This window comes from Pelophylax lessonae (assembly GCF_965119305.1).
Source record: "Pelophylax lessonae genome assembly, chromosome: 3".
Taxonomy (NCBI): domain Eukaryota; kingdom Metazoa; phylum Chordata; class Amphibia; order Anura; family Ranidae; genus Pelophylax; species Pelophylax lessonae.
Window position 1 is genome coordinate 305,984,622 of NC_138770.1, and position 5,763 is coordinate 305,990,384.

Here is a 5,763-nt window from a genome sequence, read left to right on the forward strand (position 1 = left end):
AGGCAGGCATGACATCTGAACTTCTGTGTAGGGGTATATACACACACACACACACACACACACACATATATGTATATATACACATACACACATATAGGTGTGAAAGGAGCGGAACCCTATCCCTGCGCTACTGAAATTATTTGCAGGGATGGTGTTACCCTCCTTTCACACCTATATGTGTGTATGTGTATATATATATGTGTGTGTGTGTGTGTATATATACCCCTATACAGAAGTTCAGATGTCATGCCTGCCTCCAAAGACGCCCAAAAAATGCCCAATAAACGCCTGAAACAACACACCTGGACATTTTTGTTTCAGGCATTTATTGGGCTTTTTTTGGGCGTCTTTGGAGGCAGGCATGACATCTGAACTTCTGTATAGGGGTATATATACACACACACACATATATATATATATACACATACACACATGCACCATCCCTGCAAATAATTTCAGTAGCGCAGGGATAGGGTTCCGCTCCTTTCACACCTATATGTGTCTATGTGTATATATATATATATATATATATATATGTGTGTGTGTGTGTGTGTATATACCTCTATACAGAAGTTCAGATGTCATGCCTGCCTCCAAAGATGCCCAAAAAATGCCCAATAAACGCCCGAAACAAAAACGCCCAGGTGTGACAGGAGCGGAACCCCATCCCTGCGCTAATAAAAATTCTAAGAAAAATTATCTTTTTTTTCTGGTTCTGGACATGCTACAGAGCTGAGACTTCAGAGGTACACTTTTTTAGACCCCACAGACACTAAATCCAAAGAAATCTCTTTTTTTTTTTTTTAAATAATTTTTTCAATAATTGGCTCTCTATCAAAAACGACAATTTTTAAGAACTTTTTTTTGGTGGGCAATGAGTAAATGAGTTAAAAAAAAAAAACAGAAAAGGGGAATTAGGTCACAACACATTATATTCTGATTGGCCAAATACAAAGTTGTATAAAGTCGTCTATCATATAAGTCGCTTAAAATAATTCACAAGTCGCGCTGAAGTCGCGCTGAAGTCGCGCTGAAAGTCGCGCTGAAAGTCGCGCTAACAAGTCGCCCCTTATGAGGCGACTTTCTGGTCGCGGTTAGTGTGAACCGGCTCTTACTGGCTGGATCACCAGATGAAAATAGAAAAAAGAAAACAAATGCAGCCATCATATCTAAAAATGTATAAGCTGCATTGTAAGTAATGTTTGCTTTTTGGTTTAATATATCTTTAAAAAAAAAAAAAAGCTCCAAATGACTGTAAAATGAACATCTGTCAGCAAAAGCGGTTCTTTCCTGTGTCTAGAGGAAGTGTTTTTTTATCAGAAAAAACTTGTCAAAAACATTACTGATAAGGTAATGTGAAGTTGTTGTTTTTACTTATTCTTGCACGACACTTGGGTCTATTTACACCAACTGTTGTGTTACAATGCAGTGGCTAGTGTGCAGTGCGATTTGACATAATAACTGCAGAGTTGATGCACTGATTGTGGCGCATCACATTGTTCACTTTTTTTTTTAAACAAACTTTATTGTAATGTTTCGCAGTGACGTCGCATTAAGTTATATTTGCTGCTGCGTGGTGCGGGCAGTGGATTGCCTCACACACGGCTTGCATGATTTGGGCTGATGGAACAATTAAAAGTATAGTTGTTAGGTGGAGGCGGGTTAGGCTTCCCTGAAAAGATGAATTTTCCGGGATCATCTAAAAGAGGACAGATTTGGAGTTAGCCAAAGATATTGGTGTAGGGAGTTACATAGGCTGGGAGAGGCTCTGAAGAAGTCCTAGAGAGGTGCATGGGAGAAGGAAACAAGGGATCTTGGGGGGAGCGGAGAGGCCAGTTTGGGTGTTATATCGAGACAAGATTGGTGATGTAGCTCAGGAAACTGAGCGGTTGGTAAGGTGGACGAGTCTGGCAGCGTTCATGATAGGAGATAGCCTGCATAGAGGTTATTGAGACAAGGGAGCTAGAAATCTTTGTTTGCATTGCATTGTGATTATGTGATCACATTATCACCGGGCAACAAGTCCTGGGATCCGCATTCTGCTGTGTCGGCGCAGCACACCCCTAACCCGGAACAGACTGGATGACATACATGTACATGATCCAGGCCATCTGTGATGGCCACCCGCAGTAAAAGTACTGTGGGTGGTTGGCAAGGGGTTAAAGCAATATCCTAAAAAAACAAAAACAGAAAAAAAAACAGACACAATTTGGTTAGAGTTATTATTATAAACCCAATGATGCCACTGCAAAATAGGCAAAAGTGTCCATGGGGTTGATTTACTAAAACTAGAGAGAGCAAAATCGGGTGCAGCTCTGCATAGAAACCAATTAGCTTCCATTTTTTTTCTGTCAAAGCCTAAATGAACAAATTGAAGTTAGATCTGTGTAAAAAAAAGGTGCCCTGTTATATATTTTGCCTAAGAAAATAAATGTTTGCAAAGTGTTCTGTTCTCACTACACGTATGCCCCAGGCGTGTGCAGCTCAACATATGGCTAAACCTTTAATCCTGCAATAACCAGTCCTTTTGTAACTTAAGGCTTTATTCCAGAGATAGAATAGTGGTCACATGAACAGGTTACAAGTCAGAATGGATATGCGAATAGGATTGTGAATATGAGGTAAAACTGTGAATAAACAGATAAACATACAATCAGTGTACAAACACAAACAATATATGCATTAAGTATATCACTGACAGTTCTGAGCATACCAGCAAAGCTTCAAAGGGGGGGTTCAGGAATCTTCCCACAGCAACCTCAGATGCTGTCTGCTCCTTCCTGAGGTAAATCTAAAATGGAGATTCTCTCAGAGAGGGGTGGAACTAATATCCAGCAATAGAGTACAGGAAGTACCATAAAGTACTGTACAACAGTCTATGTCACAGTGGCATCTTGTGGACCATATTGGTATTACAAGTTCCAATAGCATTAATTATTTCCTTATGCTGGAGGCATGACACTCCCCGCCTGGTATCATCAGATACCACTATTTATTCCTCAGTTGATAACAACAAAACTAGTTCAGAAACTGGTCTGAGGAACAACTTTGTCTCCTTGATTCTCTGGATCTTGACTTCCACTTTACATGGGAGTGATGATGTGACACAATCGAGTAAGCGATGTGGTTGTGAACAGGAACTATTAGAGGGTTTCTCTCATCTGACTCTAGATTGGCTTGCCTTAGACGACCACCTACCCTAAGTAGTCCATTTTGATCAAGGAATGGGTCAGGTTTTCTCAGGGCACTGTCTCTAGGGATAGGTTTCCCGTTCAAGATACAGTCAATCTCCTTAGCATAGGCTTCATGCTGTACAGTGCGGATGATAAGATCCTGAGACTGCTGTAGCTCTAATACTGAACTGATCCTTTGACAATGGTGCCATCCCTTGCGGTCACAGCTGTTTGAGTCACCTTTAAAGGAGCGAGCTATATGGATAAGACAAGAAATAGCTTGAACAAGTGTCTTCCATTTTGAGAATCTGGTAAATCTGTCAGATTTAAGCTGGCAACCTGAAGTTGCAGTATGAAATGTTGAGATCTCAGGACGGATGTCAGTATCTGAGTCTGGATCTATTAGTTCAATCGTGTCACTTTTAGGAAAGGTTTGTTCTGCATCGTACAAGAATGCAGGTCCTGTAAACCATGTTGTGTCTTTAAGGTTACATGCAGCAACAGCTCTTGTAGCATGGTCTGCAGGGTTATAGTCAGTAGGTACATAGTGCCATTGTGTTGGACTGGTGGATCTCCTAATCCTCAACACTCTGTTGTTGACATAAACGTAGAAAGTCTGGTCTCATTGTAGATGTAGCCTAGAACTACCTTGCTGTCTGTGTAGAGTTGAACATCCTTGAGGTCAATGTCCATCTCTGAGGCTATTAGCTCTGCTAGTTCAACAGCTAGTACTGCAGCACAAAGTTCTAGCCTAGGTATAGTGTGCTCAGGGTGTGGAGCAAGCTTTGCTTTGCCCATGATGAATCCTACGTGGCATCGTGCTGTAGTGTCAACAGTCCTTAAGTAGGCCACAGCAGCTATTGCCTTGACAGAAGCATCACAGAATATGCAAAGGTTTTGACTCTGTATCTCTGTAGAAGGTACAGGAGCATATGGGCGTGAAACATGGAGATCAGATAAGACTGATAGAGAGTCCCTCCACTCTACCCAAGAGTTCCTCTTATCAAGGGGTAGTGGGGCATCCCAATCGGATGTTTATCGAATCAAGTCTCTAAGTAAGGCTTTGCCTTGAATTGTAACAGGTGCCGCAAATCCTAATGGATCGTACAGGCTATTGATTGTAGACAAGACACCTCTGCGAGTGAAGGGTCTTTCTTCTCCATTTACTTGGAAGGTAAAGGAATCGGATTTCAAGTCCCAAAGTAGACCTAGACTGTGTAGTACAGGTAAAGAGTCTGTACCCAGATCTAAGTCCTTTAGATCGCTGGAATGGTCTTGAGAGGGGAAAGCTTCCATTACCTCTTTGCTGTTAGAAGCAATCTTGTGAAGCCTGAGATTGGAGCAAGCAAGCATTTCCTGCGCTCTTTTAAGAAGACAGATTCCAGAATCACTGGAAGGTAAGGATTTTAAACAGTCATCCACATAAAAGTCTTTCTCTACGAATTGTCTTGCATCTGAGCCAAACTCAAGTTCACCTTCTTGGGCAGAATGTCTGAGTCCGTAGATAGCGACTGCAGGTGAAGGGCTATTGCCAAAGATGTGTACCCTCATGCGATACTCTGAGATATCTTTTGAAGGATCATTGTCTTGGAACCAAAGGAACCTTAGGAAGTTCCTGTCTTTCTCTCTGACTAAGAAACAATGGAACATCTGCTGGATGTCAGCTATGAAGGCAATAGAATCTTTTCGGAAGCGCAAGAGCACTCCCAGGAGTTTGTTGTTAAGGTCTGGGCCTGTCAAGAGGACATCGTTTAAGGAGATACCCTTGTATTTGGCACTAGAGTCAAACACTACTCTGATTTGACCTGGCTTTTTGGGATGGTACACTCCGAATATAGGGAGATACCAACACTCTTTAGAGTCTTTAGGGGTGGGAGCCACCTCGGCATGACCGTTCTCAAAGATCTTCCCCATGAAAGAAAAGAAATGTTCCTTCATCTCTGGCTTTCTTTGTAAATTACGTTTAAGGGAAGCAAAACGTTGTAACGCGTGTTCTTTGTTATTGGGTAAGCGTTGTCTCTGTGGTCTGAAGGGAAGAGGTGCAACCCAGCTGTTTGTGCTGTCTTTGACTAGACCTTGCTCCATTATTTCTAAGAAGAGTTTGTCTTCGATAGACATTGCCACACGATTGTCTTCTTTAGTTCTCTGAAAGACTGTGCACCCTAAATGGTCTTGGTCACTGTCACAGGCAAAGTTGTCACTAGAGAGGCTTGTGAAGGGACAAGATGAGTGGGTGGCGTAGGCTGATTCCTTAACAAGGAAATGGTTGTGGCATGGCTGGAAAAGAGAGGGACATCCATTCTCTAGGGTATTTGTGAGCATGCTGCTAACGGAGTTAGGTTTGTGCACGCTTCGTAGACAGACATCTCCTATGATGACCCATCCGAGGTCTAACTTCTAAGCATAAGGAGCGTTATTGGGACCATTAATTTGAGCTCTTGATTTGTGGGCTTGTAAGATATCTCTCCCGAGGAGTAGGATAATCTGAGCCTGAGGATCAAGTTCTGGTATCAGATGTGCTATGCGTTTCAAGTGTGGGTGATGAGCAGCTACATCTGGTATAGGAATTTTTAGATCTGTGATCAGGGAT